Source organism: Ursus arctos, unplaced genomic scaffold (assembly GCF_023065955.2).
Source record: "Ursus arctos isolate Adak ecotype North America unplaced genomic scaffold, UrsArc2.0 scaffold_11, whole genome shotgun sequence".
NCBI lineage: Eukaryota > Metazoa > Chordata > Mammalia > Carnivora > Ursidae > Ursus > Ursus arctos.
In genome coordinates this window covers 5,836,434-5,856,614 of record NW_026622775.1, presented here as the reverse complement: position 1 = coordinate 5,856,614, position 20,181 = coordinate 5,836,434, and the positions used below count along the sequence as shown (strand labels likewise).

General features: G+C 40.2%; 1 long non-coding RNA gene across 1 annotated transcript in view; it reads right to left on the bottom strand.

Annotated features, from left to right (window-relative positions):
• Nucleotides 1–2,353: 2,353 nt before the first annotated feature.
• Nucleotides 2,354–20,181, bottom strand: part of LOC123001075 (uncharacterized) — a 32,770-nt gene continuing 14,942 nt past the window's right edge. The window contains exons 3-4 of the long non-coding RNA XR_006409604.3: nt 5,929–6,105; nt 2,354–3,435 (exon numbers count right to left, since the gene is read on the bottom strand). This is a non-coding gene — a long non-coding RNA (uncharacterized LOC123001075). The remainder of the gene's footprint in view (nt 3,436–5,928; nt 6,106–20,181) is intronic.

Sequence of the window (20,181 nt, the reverse complement as noted above, 5' to 3'; positions counted from 1 at the left end):
AAGAAGTTATTTTTTAAATGCAGATTATGGTTTTGTTCCTATCCAAGAAGGTATTTTCCTATGACATTTTCATTTTAATTTACTTTTATTAATAAACATTTTAAAGTTTTCCACTATTTAAATTTGTTATATCTAAATGCAAAAAGCAGAAGGGCTGAGTTTGTCTACCCCTTGTTTAGCCTCTTAGCAAACAGGCAAGCTTAGTTGTGGCACATGTGCACATATTAAAGACAAAGCTATTACCTATGAATAGAATCTACCTGGCTATTGTGCATAGTAGAGCGTTGATTTTGGTAAGTTAATCATGTTAGACCATTTTCTCAATCGCATTTAACTTTAGTGGTTCTACGAGTTGATTGATTCTGTAGATTTTTCAGATAGACAATATTGCCTACAAATAAAGACATTCAATCAGAATGCTTTTGCCTATAAGTAACAGCCACAGACTTAAACAATAAAGAGATTTATAATGCACATCCCTGGGGCAGATACTCCAGACTTGGTTTCATCAGCACCTCAGAGATAACCATCCCTGACCCAGGGTTTGGTTTTGTTTCATTCTGTTTTTATATCTTTCCAGTTCCAGTGACTAAGCTTTTTTTTAAAGCAGGTTCACCTCATGATTACAAGATGACTGCAGCACCCCCAGATGTCACAATCACCATGATGATACGCAGAAAAGAATGACACAACTTGAGTTCTCATGAGTGTGGAATTGTATATGAAATTTCTGGACGTGAGAGAATCCCTTTGAGCTCCATTTTCTTTCCCAACTAAAGACCCCTTGAGGTGCACTACAGCGGCAATAGTTTCACAAGCAGTTGCTCATAAAATGTCAATACAGCAACTGACATTCAGGTCATGTGAGGACAGTGATATCAATTAATGCATACCACGGACATTTTCATTGGATAGCACCAAAAAAAAAAAAATCAGTAAGATAGTAATCAGAAGCATTTCAAACGGTCAGCCTCAAATCAGCAAGGTTTTTTCTTCTCTTTTTTATTTAAATTAGGTAACAACCTCTTCTTTCTTCCCCACAAAACCCCCTTGCCTTCTCCATATGAACAGGACACTTTTCTGGTGACTCCAGAATCTATGTTCCCCAAATTACAATTCTGAGACTCCAAATAAAGGCCTTTGTTCCTTTTCAGTTTCCCACCCTCCCTCAGGTGAGCTTAGCAAGGAAGAGAGGTGCAATAAATGCTGGATAGAGAACTCCTTTTCAAAATTTATACCTCTTGTTTCTTTTTTTTTATTTTCTGCCAGACACATTACCTAAGATTTCTTTCACAACACTTGAGCAATGGCAGCAAGAGTGGATTAGGGCTGCTCGGAGGTTTCCTTCTTGTTTTGTAATAAGTGAAATTGTTTGCATAAGCCTGTCTCTGAACATTGCTTTACCTGAACTCTACAGACACCTAATGCCTCCACTATTCATTTCTAAACATTCTGTGATTCTCTTGAATTCATGTTTTTTAAACTATATTTTCAAATTTTTCACAGGTAGTTTTGTTAGATTGCTTTGCTTTGGGATATCGTTCTGTTGTTAATTTCAACATTATTGCATCATGCCAGTAAAAATGATTTACATGATTTCTGCTTTTCTAATTGTGTTGAGATTTCCTTTTTGGCTCAATACAGTGTAAAGGTTTAAAATGTTCTATGAATGGTGGAGAGAAAAGGTATATTAACTTATGTGATGTATTAATATAGATTTTTGTAGAAAAATTTATATTGCTATCAGGTCAAGATTCTTAAGTTCAACATTCAAATTTTTATATACCATTGCTTATTTTTTCATCGACTTGAACTATCCGTTTCTGAAAGAAGCGTGCGTATGAGTAGGCGTTTGTTCAATTTTCACGGTCCTTCCATCAGCTTTTGCTTTATTTCAATACTGTGTATTTTGAGGCATAAAATCTCATGACTGCTGTATCTTTGGGGAATGATTCTTTCGTTATTATGAAATCCTGCTCTTTCTCCTTTTAACGCTTTTAAGATTGATTCTATTTGGTATAATAAGAATATTTCTATACCTGCTTTTGTTGTTATTAATTTCACCCAATACTTTTCTGCCAGTCTTTTATTTTCAACTTTTTGAGTTAATTCATTGTGAAGATATCTTATTACTCCAACCTGAGAGTATTTTTCTTTTAATAATACTGACCATAGATAGCTTTGGATTTTTATGGCAATTATGTTGTGTTCCCTCTACTATGCTTTCTTTTTATTTTCTTTTTATATGCCTCTGTTAGATTAAGTTGTCTTTTATTTCATACATATATGAAATAATACATATACTATATGTATATATAAAATACACACACACCAAAAATCTATCCTTCTATCCTTTTAGAGGCTAACCTCACTTATATAACATTTCAATTTAATTGCTGTCCAAGTAATGTTTTCACATTAAATTAAAAAATTAGATGGTACTCAAAATCTCATCTAGAAAATCAAAAGTTCTCTATAATTTTTCTCCACGGGTTTTACCACAGCGTGCCTCCTGAGATGGGGAGGGGGGCAGGGTAAGCTTCCAGCCACACTGTCTCAGGAGTTGGGCTTCTGGGATCCTGGTTTCTCTCCATGCGGCAGCCACCAGGACGTCCGCTCAGCCTCTGGGGCATTCCACACATGGCTCCTTCCTGGGTAGGCGCCTCTCCTGGCCACTGCTTGGCACAGTGCCCAGCTAATCCAACTCTGGTGCCCCAATCTTTCCATTTCCACAAAGCTCCCTCCTGCTTCTGAAATTTTTTCTGAAACCCCTCCAAGGCACTCCCACCTTCGGCAGCAGCTCTCTGTTGCAAGTTGTGGGCTGTAGTTCTTCCAAGCTACTTTCCATCTTTTAGGAGTTTCTCACTTTCTGGTCCACAGAAGACACCAAGTGCCTCTACTTATTTTCTGGCTCTGTTAGAGACATCATCTGTCATTGGAATGAATAGGAAGTAAGATCATAGGCTCCATCCACCCTTCAACCTAATTCCAGGTATCACTTTGATGACTGGGGAAATATTTGACATGTTCCCCCTTTGGGAAAAAAAATAATTCTGAGTTACTTGATATGATCAAATGAGGAGAAGAGGCAAGGTGGACCTTTGGGCTCCAAAATCTAGGAAATGTGCACTGAGGATATGGTCATGTCCTACCTGACATCCCAGCTTCTGCCTTTCCAAGTCCCTCCATCGTGGCTCATTCATGTCCAACCTCTCCACATCCATGTGCCTTCCCAGTTCCCATACCAGCTGTGACTTGAAGCAGGAAACATTTCAATAGCAATTCTCCCTAAAAGTGTGAGGCTTGTTGGATAAATCAATCAATAGATCCATAAGTTGGGAGATTCCACTCAATGAAATTCAAGGGATCTTTATCCTCAATATTCTGAGGAGAACATGGATTAGACTTTGAAATGAGGATCGTGCTTCAAAGAATCTGTGTGCAGAAGAAAGAACATGGCCTCTGAGGAATATCAGAAATGAGCTTGCACCCCAATGTTGCTGTCACCAGGTACTTTACTTTGGGCCAGTTACCTAACCTCTCTGAGCCTCGATTTTTCAACCTACAAAACTGTAGTAAAAGTACCTTTTACTTATTGTGGAGAAAAAGAAACCTTCATATACTATTGGTGGGAATGAAAACTGGTGCAGCTACTCTGGAAAACAGTATGGAGGCTCCTCAGAAAGTTAAAAGTAGAGCTACCCTATCCAGAAATCACACTACTGGGTACTTACCTCAAAAAGACAAAAACACTAATTCAAAAGGATACACGCACTCCTATGTTTATAGCAGCATTATTTACAATTCCCAAATTACAGATGCACCCCAACTGTCTATCAACTGATGAATGGATAAAGAAGATGTGATTTATATATATCCATCAAATATTCATATATATATATATATATACCCATCATATATATATGATGGAATACTGGGGTCCCTGAGTGGCTCAGTTGGTTAAGTGTCTGACTTCGGCTTAGGTCCTGGGATTGAGCCTGGCATCTGGGCTCCTTGCTCAGTGGGGAGTCTGCTTCTCCCTCTCGCTCTGCCTGCCACTCCCCCTGCTTATGCACTCTCTCTCTCTCTCTCTATCTCTCTGTCAAATAAATAAATAAAAGCTTTAAAAAAATAAAAAATAAATTTAAAAAAAATAATAAAATGGAATATTATCGAGCCATAAAAAAGAATGAAAGCTTGCCATTTGCAACTACATGGATGGAGCTGCAGAGGACAATGCTGAGTGAAGTCAGTCAGTCAGAGAAAGACAAATACCACATGATTGCGCTTATATGTGGAATTTTAGAAACAAACAGACAAAAATGAGCAAAGGAAAAAGAGAGAGAGAGCCAAACCTAGAAACAGACTCTTAACTATCCAGAACAAACTAATGGTTAGCAGTACGGGGTAGGGGGAGGGTTGAATAGGTGATGGGGATTAAGGAGGGCACTTGTGACGAGCACCGGGTGATGTGGAAGTGTTGACTCACTCTATTGTACACCTGAAATTAAATTAATATAACACTGTATGTTATTGGAAATAAATAAAATAAAATAAAATAAAATAATAAAATAAAATAAAATAAGACCTTCTCTGAAAATAGGTACGGCTGCAGTCCGACACACTCTGGCCCAAACCACCATAATCCCTCACTGGAATATTGCAAAAGCTCCTGAGTGGTGCCCCTGCCCTCACTGCAGCTCCCCCTCCAGTCTGTGTCCAGCCCTGTAGCTGGTCAGATGGGGCCATTGTCTATGACTCTGGGTGGACCCTCCATCTCATTCAAAGTAAAATCCCAAGTCCTTATGAATACAGCCCTACCAGATCTGTTTCGTTGTGACCTCTCTGACCTCTGACCTATTACCTCCCCTACTGGCCGCACACCAGCCCCACAGGCCCCGTTGCTATGCCTCAAAAACACCAGATAGGCTTCTACCTCAGGGACCTTGGCACTGGCTCTCCTCTCTTCCCGGGGTGTGCCCCTCTGGGTATCCACACACAGCTTTCTTTACTCAAATATCACCCTCTTAGGCCTCTCTTTGATGCCGTCAAAAACTTCAGCCCTCCCTCTGATACTTCTGCATGAGTTTTCCCTTAGCAGTTGTCACTGGCTAACACATGATGTATTTTACTTATTTGTGTTCGCTTTTGTCTATTTCAACACCTAGAATGGAAGATCCCTGAGGACGGGATTTCTTTTTATTAATTCTGATTGCTACTATCCTAGCACTGGGACCCATTCCTGGCCCCCAGTAGATGTTTCATATGTATTAGATAGAAATAGTATTTGTAAAGCAAAACGGTATAGTTTAGTGGTCAGGAATGCAGCTTCAGAAACTAGAGTCCATGGACTCCAATCTACCACTAATACGTAGTAGTTTTATAACTTTGGGCAAGTTATTTAACCTCCCTGCGCTCCAGTTGTATCATCATTAATATGGAAGCGGTGTGAGCACCTATGCGTGGAACTGTGGGGATGATTAAATGAGATAATACATGTAAAGTATTCGGGAACCATGACTGGCGCATAGTAAGCCATCAATAAAAGACAACTATTGTGACTGACATATCTAGTATACAGAAGGTGCTTAGTTTAATGCTAGTTGTAATTATCATCACACTCAAGCTGTAACTGTCTGAGAGTCTCAGAGAATGAGTGGGTTTAAGAGGTGGAGAATGCAATTGTCTCAAACATCAGAACTAAAAAAGCCAAGCTTGCATTCTATCGGGGGAATGTGTGGCGAAGCTGACCATCTCTGATTCAATGCACACGTGCAGTTTAGGCTAATAATATCAAATAGCTGATTAAGCACAATATGATTGAAGGAGAAATGGCAGCAACAGGACAAAGGGTCCGAGCCGTGGTCACAAGGTTGGTCTAAGTTAGAAGGCTCATTTCATCTGTCAGGGAGCACGGAGTATAATTACCCGGAGACGAGCACAGAGGGCCTTCTGTTTGAGTCTCCTGAGCCATCTTGTCACAGCCGAATGAGGAGGCAGGCACAGGATATCATTAACTGTCCCCCAAGCGAACGCCCATCAGAGCAAAGTTGTCCTGCTCAGCAAATTCCATTGCAGACATATCCAGCAACAGAAGAGTCATTTCTGGAAGCAAAGGAGCTATTAAACACATGATTCCTAAACAATGAGACAAAGTCAGTGCCTCCCCTTCATTCAACTACTTCCCCCTCTGATGCCGAGTTTGTGGATTTGGGAGGTTTGGGATAAATAATTAGCATTCTTTTTAAAATTTATTTATTTGAGAGAGAGAGAGAGAGTGCACGTGAGTGGGGGGAGATGCAAGGGGAGAGAGAGAATCCTGAAGCAGACTCCCCGTTAAGTGTGGAGCCCGACATGGGGCTCAATCCCAGGGCCCTGAGACTATGACCTGAGCCAAAATCAAGAGTGGGCTGTTTAACCGACTGAACCACCCAGGCGCCCCTAAAATTAGCATTCTTAAACTACATAAGCCATTAGGTAATCTAAAGGAATTATATGCCTTTTATTATTCTACAATTGTGTTTATAAAATAATGGACAAAGCTAAGGATTTTCTGTTGTTATTACATTAACATGATGAATTTTTTGCCAATCTTTTATCTTCTACTTTTCAAAATTATTTAATCATGAAGATATTTTATTACTCCAGTCTGAGAGTATTTATATTACTATTACTGATGATGGATATTTAATACTTAGTATTACCCATTTTTGATAGTTTTGGATTTTATGATCATTATATTTTGTCTTATCTCTACTGTTTTCTTATTTTTTTATCCCTTTTTTAGATTAAGTTGTCTTTTACTTCACTCATATAACATAGTTTAATAACATAAATTTTATATATTTAACAACATAATATGTATAATATATTAATATAATATTTTAATATATTATATCCTATATATATTTATACATAAAATACTCACTATCTATCCTTCTAGTGGTTAACCTTATTTACATAACATTCTAGTTTGTTGTCAAACTAATACTTCCACATAAGTTTAAAAAAAAATTAGGTGACGCTCAGAATCTCATCCAGAAAATCGGAAGTTCTCTATAATTTTTCTCCACAGGTTTTACCACAGCGTGCCCCCCGAGATGGTGAGGGGGGGCAGGGTGAGCTTCCAGCCACACAGGCTCAGGAGCTGGGCTTCTGGGCCTGCTTTCTCCTGGTGTGGCAGCCACAGGAAATGCAGTTTGCCTTACTGACCTATTCGTGACTGAACTGGTGATTGTGATGGGCACACAACCCACACAGATTTATGAGGAAGAAACACACAGTTATGAGGAAGAGAACCAGCCCTGGCCACATGTCACAAGAATCTCTGCATGAAATGCTACTCAGTAAGTGTCCAGCCTCCCACCGTCGGAGGAGGGAATCGGGGAAATCAATCTTGCCCCCGGGCAGGATGTAAACTCTAGTCCACGTAAACCTGGGGTCAGTGAATCCTCGCGCCAGACCACACCTCCGCGTCCCCTTTCCAACAGCACAGCCTACTTTGTTCTTTCACATCCCATACCTTACTGTGAGTTTGTTTTCTTGGAAACAAGAGTCCCTACTTGGATGACAGCTCCTCTTTGCCCTTCATTGATCAATAGGCCTGCCACTAATCCCCAAAGTGGGCTGTCCTGTCGCTTTGCGCCAATGCCTGAATGTAGCAATTCCTAGACAGCCACGAGGCTTGCATTCCAGCCATCGAGGTGACACTGCATTTCTTTCAGCTGGGATTTTCTGATGCTGATGTTTTGCGTGGACATCCACCCTTCGACCGTTGAACTCTCTTCCCAGCTGGAGTTCCTTCTACAGCCCGCAGCGCTTCCCTCCGGCTCTGCTCCAAAGGGTAGCTCTGGCTCTGACACCTGCCACTGGGCCGGATCAAGTCGCAGGCCCTTTCGTGTGCATTCTCTCATTTTTTACATGCAGCTCTGGAGCACAGGTGTCCAAATTCGTGTAACGATCCTCATTTTAGAGTTCAGAAAATTGAGACTTAGAGAGACTAAGCGTCTTGCCTGTCGGAAACCAAGAATTCAGTGGCGTCTGTTCTAGAAACCAGAGCTTACCTCCATGCATTAGAAAGTTATTCATCCACGAAAAAGCATGACGTGCTGGTACATGCTACACTGTGCCTGAACGTAGAAAACGTTATGCCAAGTGACAGAGGCCACACACAAAAGGTCCCATATTGTAGTGTTCCATTCATAGGAAATATCCATAATCCACGGAGATAGGAAAGATTGTCGGCTGCCAGGAAAACTGCTTTCCTTCCGGGTGATGACAGTGCTTTGAACTATATGCAGGTGGTGGTTGGACAGCATGGTGAACGCCCTGAACACCGTTGAACTGCTCACTTCAAAATTGTTAATTTTATGGTATGTGAATTTCACCTCCATTAAAAAAGAAAAAACAGGCCTCTGAATTTCCAGAACCTTAGTAAAAATAAGGATTCCTAAGCCTCATCCCAACATAGTCTGACTAGGCAGACTATGGTTGATGCAATAATTTCTACTTTTTAATAGGCACCCAGAGTTATTCTGATGCAACTGGTTCCTAATCTTAACTCCGAGTAATATTGAAACAGAATAAGGAATTCATTCCAGCAAACCATTGTCGTGCTGTTGCTATGTCCCAAAATTTGTGCATGTGCTGGGAGTGCAAACATTAATAAAATGAGGCCCCTGCCCTAATAGAAAATACAAGTAAATCAGCCAATGCCATACCATAAGGGACACACAATGGAGGTGCATACAAGGTGCTGCAGCTGAGGAACCCTTGTGGGCAGAGGCCAGAAGAGGTCTCGTGAAGGAGGTGAGGGATGAGCTGAACAGTGGTGGATTAACACGCATTTCCCAAGGAGATGGAATTGAAGTGGTACAGACACAAAGCTGCCAGGCTGAAGTGACATCGTGAATAGTCATGGAATTGAGAGAGAACAGAGTGATCACTACAAGAGCCGAGGAGGGGGGGTGGAGGGGAGGAAGCGATAGTCCCATCACTGAATGTGCCATGTTAAGGAGCTGAACTTTATCCATGGGTTATGGAAATCATGAATTGTTTTAAACAGTAAAGTACCAGGGCTCAGCTTATATTTTAAAGATCATTGTGGCTACAGTATGAAGGATGGATTCAAGGAGTCCTGAAGCTGGAGGAAGAGAGATTCATTTAACGGCCATCACAGGAGACTCTGCATGGCTCAGTTGATTAAGTGTCTGACTCTTGATGTCAGCTCAGGTCTTGATCTCAAGGTCTTGAGTTTAAGCCCCGAGTTGGGCTCCATGCTGGGTGTGGAGCCTACTTAAAAAAAATAAATAAATAAAAAATAAAAATAAAAGGCTATCACAAAATCATGCCAAAATAATGATAGTTTAAAAAGAAATGTGCAAAAATAATACAAGAAAATGTGAAAGGATCTTCTTATGATTTTAGGCATGAAAAATGCTTTTTATGTATAAAACTCAGAAGTCAAAAAAGAATGATAAATTAGATAACATAAAAATAGAATGTTCTGTGTGTATAGAAAAAGAAAATAAAATCAAAATATAAGCAACAAACTGGGGAAAATGTTTGGAACACATATAACAAGGGCTAATTTCCTTACTAAATGAAGACTTTTCATTAATCAATGAGAATAGATCAATGATCCAATAGAAATATAAACAAAACATGATGAGACAGTTCACAACTTACAAATGGCTTTTAAATATTCAAAAAATACTTTATCTCATTCACAATTAGAGCCAATTCAAAATAAAACTGTAATAAAATACCATTTTCACTTATTAAATTATATTACCTCTTCAAAATTTTAAACATTTTTTAAGAAAAAAAAAAAAAAACCTCTCCAAACAAATACAAGAAATTACAAAGCCATGAACTAATAAAATGCTTGTCATGCAGATAAATGTGAAACCAAAGGCACCAGATACAGGATGGGGATGGGCATTTATGCAACTGCCCGTGCAAAAAAAACAAAAACAAAAACAAAAACAAAACGTCTAAGGAATTAGCTAGCACTAAAAGCAATAAGTGTAGAGCTGAGCTGGAAAACAATGCTCTCAGTATGATGCCATTCATGTAAAAATGTCTTTAAGTAACTTCACAAAATCCAAACAATTTTACAATGTGATATGGTTACAAAAAACAAATTGATCAAAAACAAAGAAAAGTATCTCTTGAGGTTTTAGGTTGCCACAATAGAAACGTATGAGCCAGCCTAAGGGAGATAAAGCCTCACATAGTAAATACAGGACAATCTTAGATTCACACATAGCTGAAGTTCAGTCTTTCCTATTGAATGATTAAGGTCAAGTAATTTAACATCTTTGATCTTTTGCTTTTCCTATCAGGAAAACGAGGTTACAAGAACCCATTCTCAAAGTTTTAAAGGATGAAGGAGAGAACATGCAAAGCAACTTAGCATGGTGCCTGGCACAGAATCTGTGCTTTCATGTCAATTCTCTTCCCCCTCTCCATCTTCTCTTCCCCCTCTCCTTTTCCCATAATATCATACTATCATACCACTTCCCCACAAGAATACTATATTGGCTTAAAAAGTTGGTGGCGGGTACTGAATCATCAAGAGATACTGGGAGAGTTAGCACAGTTAAGGAATTTAAAACCACTTGAGTCAGCCCCAGCAGAGTTTGGAGGTAATGGGAAAATAGAAAGGCAAGAGGGCCCAAGGATGGTTACAGACAAGTAGCGCTGGGCACGCACAGGTCTGGATCACCTGCAAGAACTTGAAGAAATTATTCACAACAGCAGCACATTTCCAGAAATGTCTCCTTGACTGGTAGGAGGAGGAGAAGAGACATATCGAGGCTTCTACGTTCTGAGCCAGAGTAGGAGCAACAGCCAATGTAGAATCTGTGAAATCAGAGACCCAACTGGATCCAAGCAGTCCAGAGGAACATGGGCTGGAGCCAGTTAGAGCAGTTCTCTGGCAATAGCAGTTCTCTGGCAGTTCTCTCATCGCCGCAGTGGTGAGAATATTACCTAACTTTTTTCCTCAGCTGGCAGTGTTGTTCTGAGAAACCAGGAAAACTCAAAGGGAGATAGATAAATACAGGGGAGAGGTGAGTGCCTTTCTAACAGTTTCCTAGTTGTGAAGAGACAGAAATTGATTTTATAGAATCTCTTCATAAATGGAATCAAAACTGCTTAAGAACATGAGCGGAGAAGGTTAGCCCCTAGGAACAAAGGTCAATCCTATGAAATGACCTCCATAATCTTTGTGTATTAGTCAGGGTTCTCCAGAGAAACAGAAACAATAGGAGAGAGAGAGAGAGAGAGAGAGAGAGAGACACGGAAGAGATTTATGATAGGAATTGGCTCACATAATTCTAGAGGTGTCCCTATACCTGCTATCTACAAGCTGAAGAAGAAGGAAAGCCAGTGGTGAATTTCAGTCAGAGTCCAAAGCCCTGAGAACCAGGGGAGCTGATGGTTTAAATCTCAGTCTGAGTCCAAAAGCCCAACAATGGGACGGGGGCAAGATGATGGTATGAATCCAGTTATAAGTGCAAGACTGGAGAATCAGGAGCAACAACGTCTGAGGGTAAGAGATGTATATCCCAACACAAACATAGAACAAATTTTTCCTTCCTCTACCTTTTTGTTCTATTCAGGTCCTCAGTGGATTGGATGATACCTATCTGCATTGGTGAGGGCAATCTTTACTCAGTCTATCAATTCAAATGCTAATCTCTTCCAGAGATACCCTCAACGACAAACCCAGAAATAACATTTTACCAACATTCCTTAGCCCAGTCAAATTGACACACAAAAATAACCATCACACTATGAAATAACCCCAAGCATTATTGAAAAGGCATTTGTCAGACATTTTGGTGAGTGAGAGATCTGCTCTGAGGATAAAGAAAAAATGGATGTCTTGGTTTCAAAGAGACTGTGATCAGGTCAAAACTAGAGTTAGAAACAGGCTCTCCAGTTCTATCCTCAGTCCTTTTCTCTCTTCTTTCTTTCTCATGTGGTATTGTGATTCATCTCTGTGGCTTTAAATACTAATCACGGTCAATGACTTCCCCACTCATTTCCTTCTTCCCCCACCCCACCCAAGCATGGATGCCCTCTTTACTTTGTTGAGGTTCTGAGGTTTTAATATTTCTTCATAAATTCTCAACTTCACATATAATTGCAGAAATAAAACTTAAAATAAAAAACTGCCACGAACATAGATACAAAGTCCTCAACTTAACATTAGCAAACCAAATCCAAAAGAGAAATATACACCGTGATCAAGTGAGATTTATTCCAGGTATGCAAGGCTGGTTCAACACTTGAAACTTGAATAATGTAATCCATCACATCACAGGTTGAAAAAGAATGAGAAAAACACTCTCTAAACTAGTAATAGAGAGGGACTTCCTCAACTTAATAAAGAATACCTACAGCTAACATACTTTATGGTGAGAAACTCAAAGCTTTCTCACTAAGGTCATGTAGAAGCCAAGGATGCCCTCTAACCATTGCTTTTCAACATTGTACTGGAAGTCATAGCCAATTCAATAAGACAAGAAAAGGAAATAAAATGTATACAGATTAAGAAAGAAGACGTAAAACTTTTGATAGCAGGTAACATGATTATCTATATAGAAAATCTGAAAGAATTGACAAAAGAAAGCTCCAGGAACAAATAAGTGAGTGTAGCATGGTTGCAGGACACAAGGTTAATATACAAAAGTCAATTACTTTCCTGTATACAAAGTAAAAATAAAATACCATTTACATTAACACCCCCAGAATGAAATACTTAAGTATAAATCTAACAAAATATGTACAAGAGCTATTTGATGAAAACTACAAAATTTTGATGAACAAAGTCAAAGAAGAACTAAATAAGCAGAGTGATAATCCATGTTCATGCATAGGGAGATTCAATATTGTCATGATCTGTTCTTCCCAATGATCTATAGACTCAGTGCAATCCCAATCACAATCGCACCTCATTATTTTGTAGATATGGGCAAACCGATTTAAAAAATCACATGGAGAGGCAAAAGACCGGATGGCTCCTGTTTTCCTCTACTTATTTATAAATATCAGGTTTGCTGTTTTAATGTCAATACAATTAAATTCAGTAAATATAGACAATAGATGTCTCTTTGGTGGTCACTAGGACCACAAGGATATTAATGTTCCTCACACAGTAGAGCAGGGCTTCTCAACAGCATTTATGTCTTAGGAGGGATCACTGCATATGTGTGTGTGTGTCTAGGTTGTCCTCTACATTGCAGGATGTTTAACAGCATCTTTACTTTCTACCAGTAGATTCCAGTAGCATCCTCTCAATCATAACAAACAAAAATGTCTACAGATATTTGCAAAACATCCCCTGGTGGAAAAATTGCACCCAGTTAAGAACCACTGTTCTAGGGGACTTTTTTGGAAACTAAAGGCAAGCTCAGAAGAAGTTCCATCAGGGACAGGACAATGGGAAGAGGACAATCGGAGATTTGGAGTTAGCTACAAGAAAGGTTTCCAACGGTACAATACAGAACTGTTTTTCATTTGAACTAAATGTTTACCTGGTAGTAAACTGATATGAGGGATGATGAGATGGCTGTTCCATTCAACACAGAGCTTAAAAGTTTAGACAAAATCACTCTTTTTAGGAGGCTTATTTAAATGTCACCTATCAGCAAAAGCACCCGAAACATTAGAAGGTAATCTATGCTCATGAGAGGAGATTTTGGTAGTTCAGTTTATCTGTGTCAAAACCAGGAAGTAACTAGATACAGATAGATTCTCTAACCATTGGTATGAAGAACGTTTTCTAAATGCTTGGGAGCTTGGGTGGGCAATGAGTTCCACAACGGCCTTGCAATTCCCCTGACAGAGAGCACAACGTGAGGATCTGCCTCAGCCCTATTTACAGAAATTCTCCTGCTCATCACTGAAAGGTAGACTCCTCTAGGGTGAAAACTAGCACCTGTTTAATGGTCCTCAGTGTGCTAGGCTGAAGTTTAGGATAGAAAGCGAGGAGCAATATTTCCAATGAAGACCACAGGGTCACTTCGCAAGTTGACGAACAGGCAGTACTCACAGCAAGGGATCTGCCCGGAGCAGCGTGAGCTAAAAGAACCACAGCTAACCACTGAATGCCATTTCTTCTTTCCGAAACAAGCTCATCAAAGGCTCCATTTAAAATCTTTTGGAGGGGTGCCTGGCTGGCTAAGTCGGTAGAGCACGCAATTCATCTTGGGGTTGTAAGTTCAAACCCCACATTGGGTGTTAAGATTACTTAAAGTAAAAAAAAAAAAAGAAAGAAAAGAAAAAGAATTAAATCTTTTTTAAAAGCTGTTAAAAAATAAAAAGTAAAATCTTTTGGAAAGATTTGTGCTAGAAACAAAGAACTATGTGAGGGTAGCTTTGAACCTCTGATTCTAAGTCATTTATTTCTTCCACAAATATTTGTTTAGCACCTGTTGTGAGGTACTGTCTAGGTATTAGAAACAGCACTAATCAAGATAGTTCAATTCCTCCCCATTTTGTCTGGGGAAGGTGTAGGACCAGCCCCAGACAAGAATAAGGAAGCAGGATTTCTGTGTCTTTCTGGTCTTCCCCCATTCTTGCCCTCTAAGTGCACTTCAGTAGCAAGGCCTGAGGGAAATAGTTAAGAGCACAAGTTGTGAAACCTGGGTTCAAATCCTGATTATACTTTGCTAGCTCTGCAACTCTGTGAAAGTACCTAACGAAACATTGTCCAGTTTCCTCATTGGTAAAGCGGGATAAAACAATAATATCTGTATCATAAGATTGATAAGGGACTGAATAATAAAACATATACATCAATTACTGTATGGTGACTAACATAATATAATAAAAAATCATTAAATAAAATAAAATAAAATAAAAAACATATACATCATTAAATACAAAGTAAATGTACAATCAGTAGCAGTCAAAATAGCAATAACAACCACCACACATTCATCCAGAACTTGGTGTGTCATGCTGGGTTTTGTCTGCCCAGAGTCCTAAAGCATTACTATCATCCTCTACCCATCATGCTTTTCAAGTCACATTCTCCCAGCCTCTCAGAGCTTGCTTTTCTCAGGGTTGGAATCGTGGGGAATGAGAAGAGACTAGAAGGGATCCTGTGACTGGGGGGTGGCGATAGACCTATACTGCCTTTGCTACTCCGAGTCCAAAACTCCTGAAAACTAACGGTATATAAAATCATGGTATTAAAGAAAATAGAAACAGCTCAGAAAGCACAGTTCTCATGAAACGAGTAACATTTTAGGACCCAATAGAAATTCTGAATGGCAAAAGCTAGACGCAGAAGAACACTTCACTAAGTAACGAGTTTTGTTTGGGTGGGAGGAGACACATCTGTTGCAGTGGCATCACAGACCAGCTACTAAGTTGGAGCTGGCCCAATGATAGCAAAGACCTTCCTTTCGGGAAGAAGAGCAAAGAGTTGCTGGACTGTGGATACCAGAACTGGGTGCTAATTAGTCACGTTGACTTTGCAGATATAATGCCCATAAATGTCAGATTATATTTGTGGATTTAGCCCCCTGGGGGCAAAAAGTTGACTTGAGGTCATTTGGCTTGATTTAGATGAAGGATAGCAGATGGGTTTTATCGTGAGTGCCAATCAGAGCACGTGGAGTGGGCACCTGGGACAGTGTATGGGGAAGGTTATGTGAGGCTGCATACCAGCTCGGTAACAAGAGTGCCATGTGGACTATCGATGATTGTGATGGGCAGATGGAAGGATTATCAGCGTAATGATGCCAGTTGACATCAAAGATTAGGTCAAGTCTACCTATTTCCCCCATTATATTAAAAACTAGATTTTTAGAGTCCAGGAGAGTTTATTCAATAGGTAAATCCAAATAAAATGAACTTGATACAAAGAATTATTTTCTCTTCACTTTTTGTTCAACATAGAGTAATAGAGTAACTTATACTCTACACACTGTGCTGGATGTTAGGGGAAGGAGACTAGAATAAATATGGTTTCTAGCCTCATGTGGCTTAGACAGCGGACTAGACCTTAAATAATCATTCAAATAAACATGGAATTGCAAACCAAAATAAATGCTCTAAAGGAAATTTCAGGGAGCTTTGAGTGAAGAACAAGAAAGTTGAACACTTCCTCAGGGAGTACTTTGGAAAGAACGGTGCATGGCACTTCCATACGGGGCTTTCTGCTGTCCCTTTGTGACAAGCAGAAACATTGTCATTCAACTAACAAATATTTATTGAAAGCCAAGTGCGGAGTTAGATGTTGAGAGCATAAAAAGATCCCTTTGACATATAAATCAGGTCAAAATATAAGTCGGAGTTCATTCTATCACCTTACATAAGCCCCACATGACCCGGCTCCCAGACACCGCTCCGACTCACCTGCTACTCCTCTCCTGTTTATTTTTCTCTGTGCATTTGCCCTCTAGTCAATACTGGCCTCCTCTCAGTCATTCAGATACGCATCTTCTCACCTCGGGGCCTCAGCACTTGCTGCTCCTTCTTCCAAAAATAATCATACATTTATCAAACACCTCCCTCGCCTCTTTCAGGTCTATTCAAATGGCACTTGCTCAGAAAACTTTGCTTCTGAAACACCCTGTGTAAAATCTGAGCTCCCTTTTCCCTAACACTTTTAATTCCCATTTTTAAAATTTTTTTCTAATATGCTATATATTTTACTTTTAAAATCTTGGTTATTGTCTGTCTCCCCCTAGGCTGCATATGACTTTCATGGACCCTAGGCATTTTTGCTTGTGTGAGCCCCCCTTCTTACACACACACACATACACGCACACTATTAAAAAATTCCTATGACAACTATATTGGTATAAAGACAAATACAGTCTGACTCTAAAATATATATTCTTTTTCTTCTGATTTTAAAAGAAGTTAAAATTAAAGGCCTTAGGCATTGTGTTTACTTCGTCTAATGGGTAAGTCAGCCTTGGTCTTCCCAACTAGAATGTAGATACCCTGAGGGGCAAAGATGTTTGTCAGTATCATTCACTGCTGTGTCCCCAATACTTAGAATAGTACCTGGCACATAGTAGACACATAATGAATACTTGTTGAATGAATTAATGAAGGAATGCATGACCTGGAAAGGCTTAGGTTTCTAGGAACATGCCCTGCAAATTTTTAACTTTCGGAAACATCAAACTGTGGTTCAATAATTTCAAAGTATGAACGCCTTATCCCCACCACTAAATGCCTTTGTGAGAGCCCGCCCTATCTTTACTGAGTTTCGATCAAGCGCAGAACCACTTGAGAGTACAAGACTTCAGGGCAAGTACACCATGCCCTGCCCTCTATAAATTTGATACCATCCTGAGGTTTCACAGTCTTGTCAACAATATAAATGGCTTTAACCCAGGTGATGTGACAGGCAGTGGCAACCCCCAGACTTTGCTAACAGACATCAAGGGGCCTGTTCATTCAAGGCACCCCTCTCTGTGGCCGACTTCTTAGTGTGTACCCTTGAAACTACAAGTAGACCTTCAGTAGCCGAGCGAGTGTTAGCAAGCGTTGGCATGTCTGAACTGGCCTGCAGACATCTTGTAGAGACTGTTTCCTGCCTCTTGTTGGCACGTGTTCTCTGCTTCAGACACTTTTACTTTAGAAGACGCTCACTCAGATGTCTGTGACGTGAAATGATGTTGCCTCATCAACTTGGGTTTCTAAAAACATCAGCTGTGGGGCGCCTGGGTGGCTCAGTCAGTTAAGCATCTGCCTATGGCTCAGGTCTTGACCCCAGGGTGCTGGGATTGAGCCCAGGTCGGGTTCTCTCCTCATCTGGAAGCGTGCCTCTCCCTCTGCCTCTCCCCCTACTTTTGATCTCTCTCTCTCTCTCTTTCTTGCAAATAAATAAAATCTTTAAAAAAATAAAAATAAAAACATCAGCTATGCTGTATCATGAAAGGTCTTTGAAAGGCTCCATGTCAAGCTGCACATATAAGACAGCTTTGCAATTATCCCCAAGGAGATCTCCAAAAGCACAGTGGAGGTTGATGGAGCAACAAGCAGAGATGTCTTCTCTACATTGCAGATTATATTTGGGAAATTAAAATCTTTCCATCTTGACAATGACAAGTTGACCTGATACTTTATCGTGGGCGAGGTGTATGTATTCTCTAAAGTATGCGCTCATCAGCAGCCTGCTTTGTTTTCAAACCCACGCTTTGTTTGTTATGTAGCAAAGGTGCCAACCTAACTTACTCTGTTTATCCCAGGAGTCAAATGGAGTGAATCACCGTGAGTCTACTTATATGAAGGGCCAAGGATATCTTGAAAAATAATTCTTTTTAGAGGAAATAAAAAACATCAAGGTTCACAAGTTTCATTCAAGAACAATGAAAAGTTTTCTAAAGGAAAGAGGAAGTTGTCACTGGGCCTCGTGTTTGTCGTCTGTTTACTGTCTTCTCCCACACCACAGACAAGAATACAAGCCCCACAAGAGCAAGGACTTCATCTATTTTATTCATTGACGTGTCCCTAAAACCTAGAACAGTGTGAGTACATGGCAGGTGTTTAGTAAATATTTGTTGAATAACTGAATGAATTGCATTCCTATCCGGTCCCCACAGATTTCTCTGAACTGTAGCAGGAGGAATCTACAAAGAAGAAAAGAGTAGAACTGTTTAGCAAACTATCTGAAAGCACAACACAGCTGCTGCACTGGTGATAGAAGTTTAAACAGTGGCCAGAGACAGGGCTGCTGGCTTCAACAGCTGTCCCCTTACACCAACATCGATGCTCTTGGCTTCAGGCATGAGAGACATATGCAAAATTATTGGTTGGCCCTGGAAGTCATGCCCTCCGTGGCCACTAGCAGATGATCTGCTGCTTTTAGTCGTGATGGGGACCATCACCCCCGAGAAGCAGAGCTGAGAAAAGGAAAAAATAGATTCCACAAAGAAAACTAGTTCATGATTCACGAAGCACCAAACTAAATCAGTCTCTAAGGTAGTCCCCTTCAATCACCAGAGCCTGTCCTGAATTGGCCGCTGCGCTTGAACGTTGATTCGCACTGCCTATGACTCTCCAACTTCCTTTTTTAAACAGGATTCTAATCTTGGTGATGAGATGTTTTGTGATGAATACTGCTACTGTGGATGGGAAACAAGCAAGTTTCAACACCATTCCTTTATTGGAACAGTACTTTGAACTAACCCTGCCCTGTGACATGATTTCACAGGGTGTCAGGGACTCAAAAGGACCCAAAATGAACCACAATATGTTTTGACTTCTAAGTGCCCATGAAGTCTCACACCCTTTTTCAGGTAGAGCATGTAGTTTAACAAAGACTTTCTAGAAACATCTATTTGCTTAATTTGCTTAATTCCAAAGACAATTTTGGGAAAGGAATTAGAGGCCATTCAAGAGTGGTGTATAGTTCAGTGATGAGCAGTTTGGGGAGGGACTTTCATCAGACAGGGAGATATTTCAGTGTCTCTCACAGCAAACACAGCACAAGCTGTAGGGGCAGTGATGGGATCATAATCACTAGTATCTTTTAGCCATGGATAAATCCAGCTAGGACTTGAGAGAAACACATTTGCTTCCTTCTTATTGGGAGTCTGTTGAACTCTCAAGTATAGCCTTGGGCTAGGGCCAGATGGACAGTGCACAGAACAAGACGAGAAGCTGCTTGTGGACCTGGAGAAGAGGCCCCAAGGAAGGCTGGCACCTGGTGTGGTGTCTCTTTCGTGAGCCATTTAATTTGTTTTTGGAGCGAGGAGGACAGTCTGCAGGGTAAGAACAACGTGAAGGAGAAAACAACAAACAAGAAAACTGTGACACAGAAGCCAAAGGAAGGGTCTGTTTTGAGAAAGAAATGATCAACAATATAGAATGTGCTGAAAAGTCAAATAAGATGAGGCCTCAAACTGCTGAGCAAATTTAGAGACATGAAGGTCCTGAGAAATAGGGAGAGAACAAACCAGACACGGCAGAAATTTGTTGTCTCCCAATATCCATTCTCCGCTTACTCTTTGGTAATAGAATTTTTAGTTGAAACACATGATGCCCAGAATGAAAACCCCATTTCCGAGAGCCCCTTGCAGGTGACTGGGACCGTGTGATTGATTTAAGTCACTAAAGATATAAGTTGAGGTATCTTGCCAGCTGCCAGACTTGTTCCTTATAAACTGACTAGCACATGTCTTTGCCACGTTGTTCTCC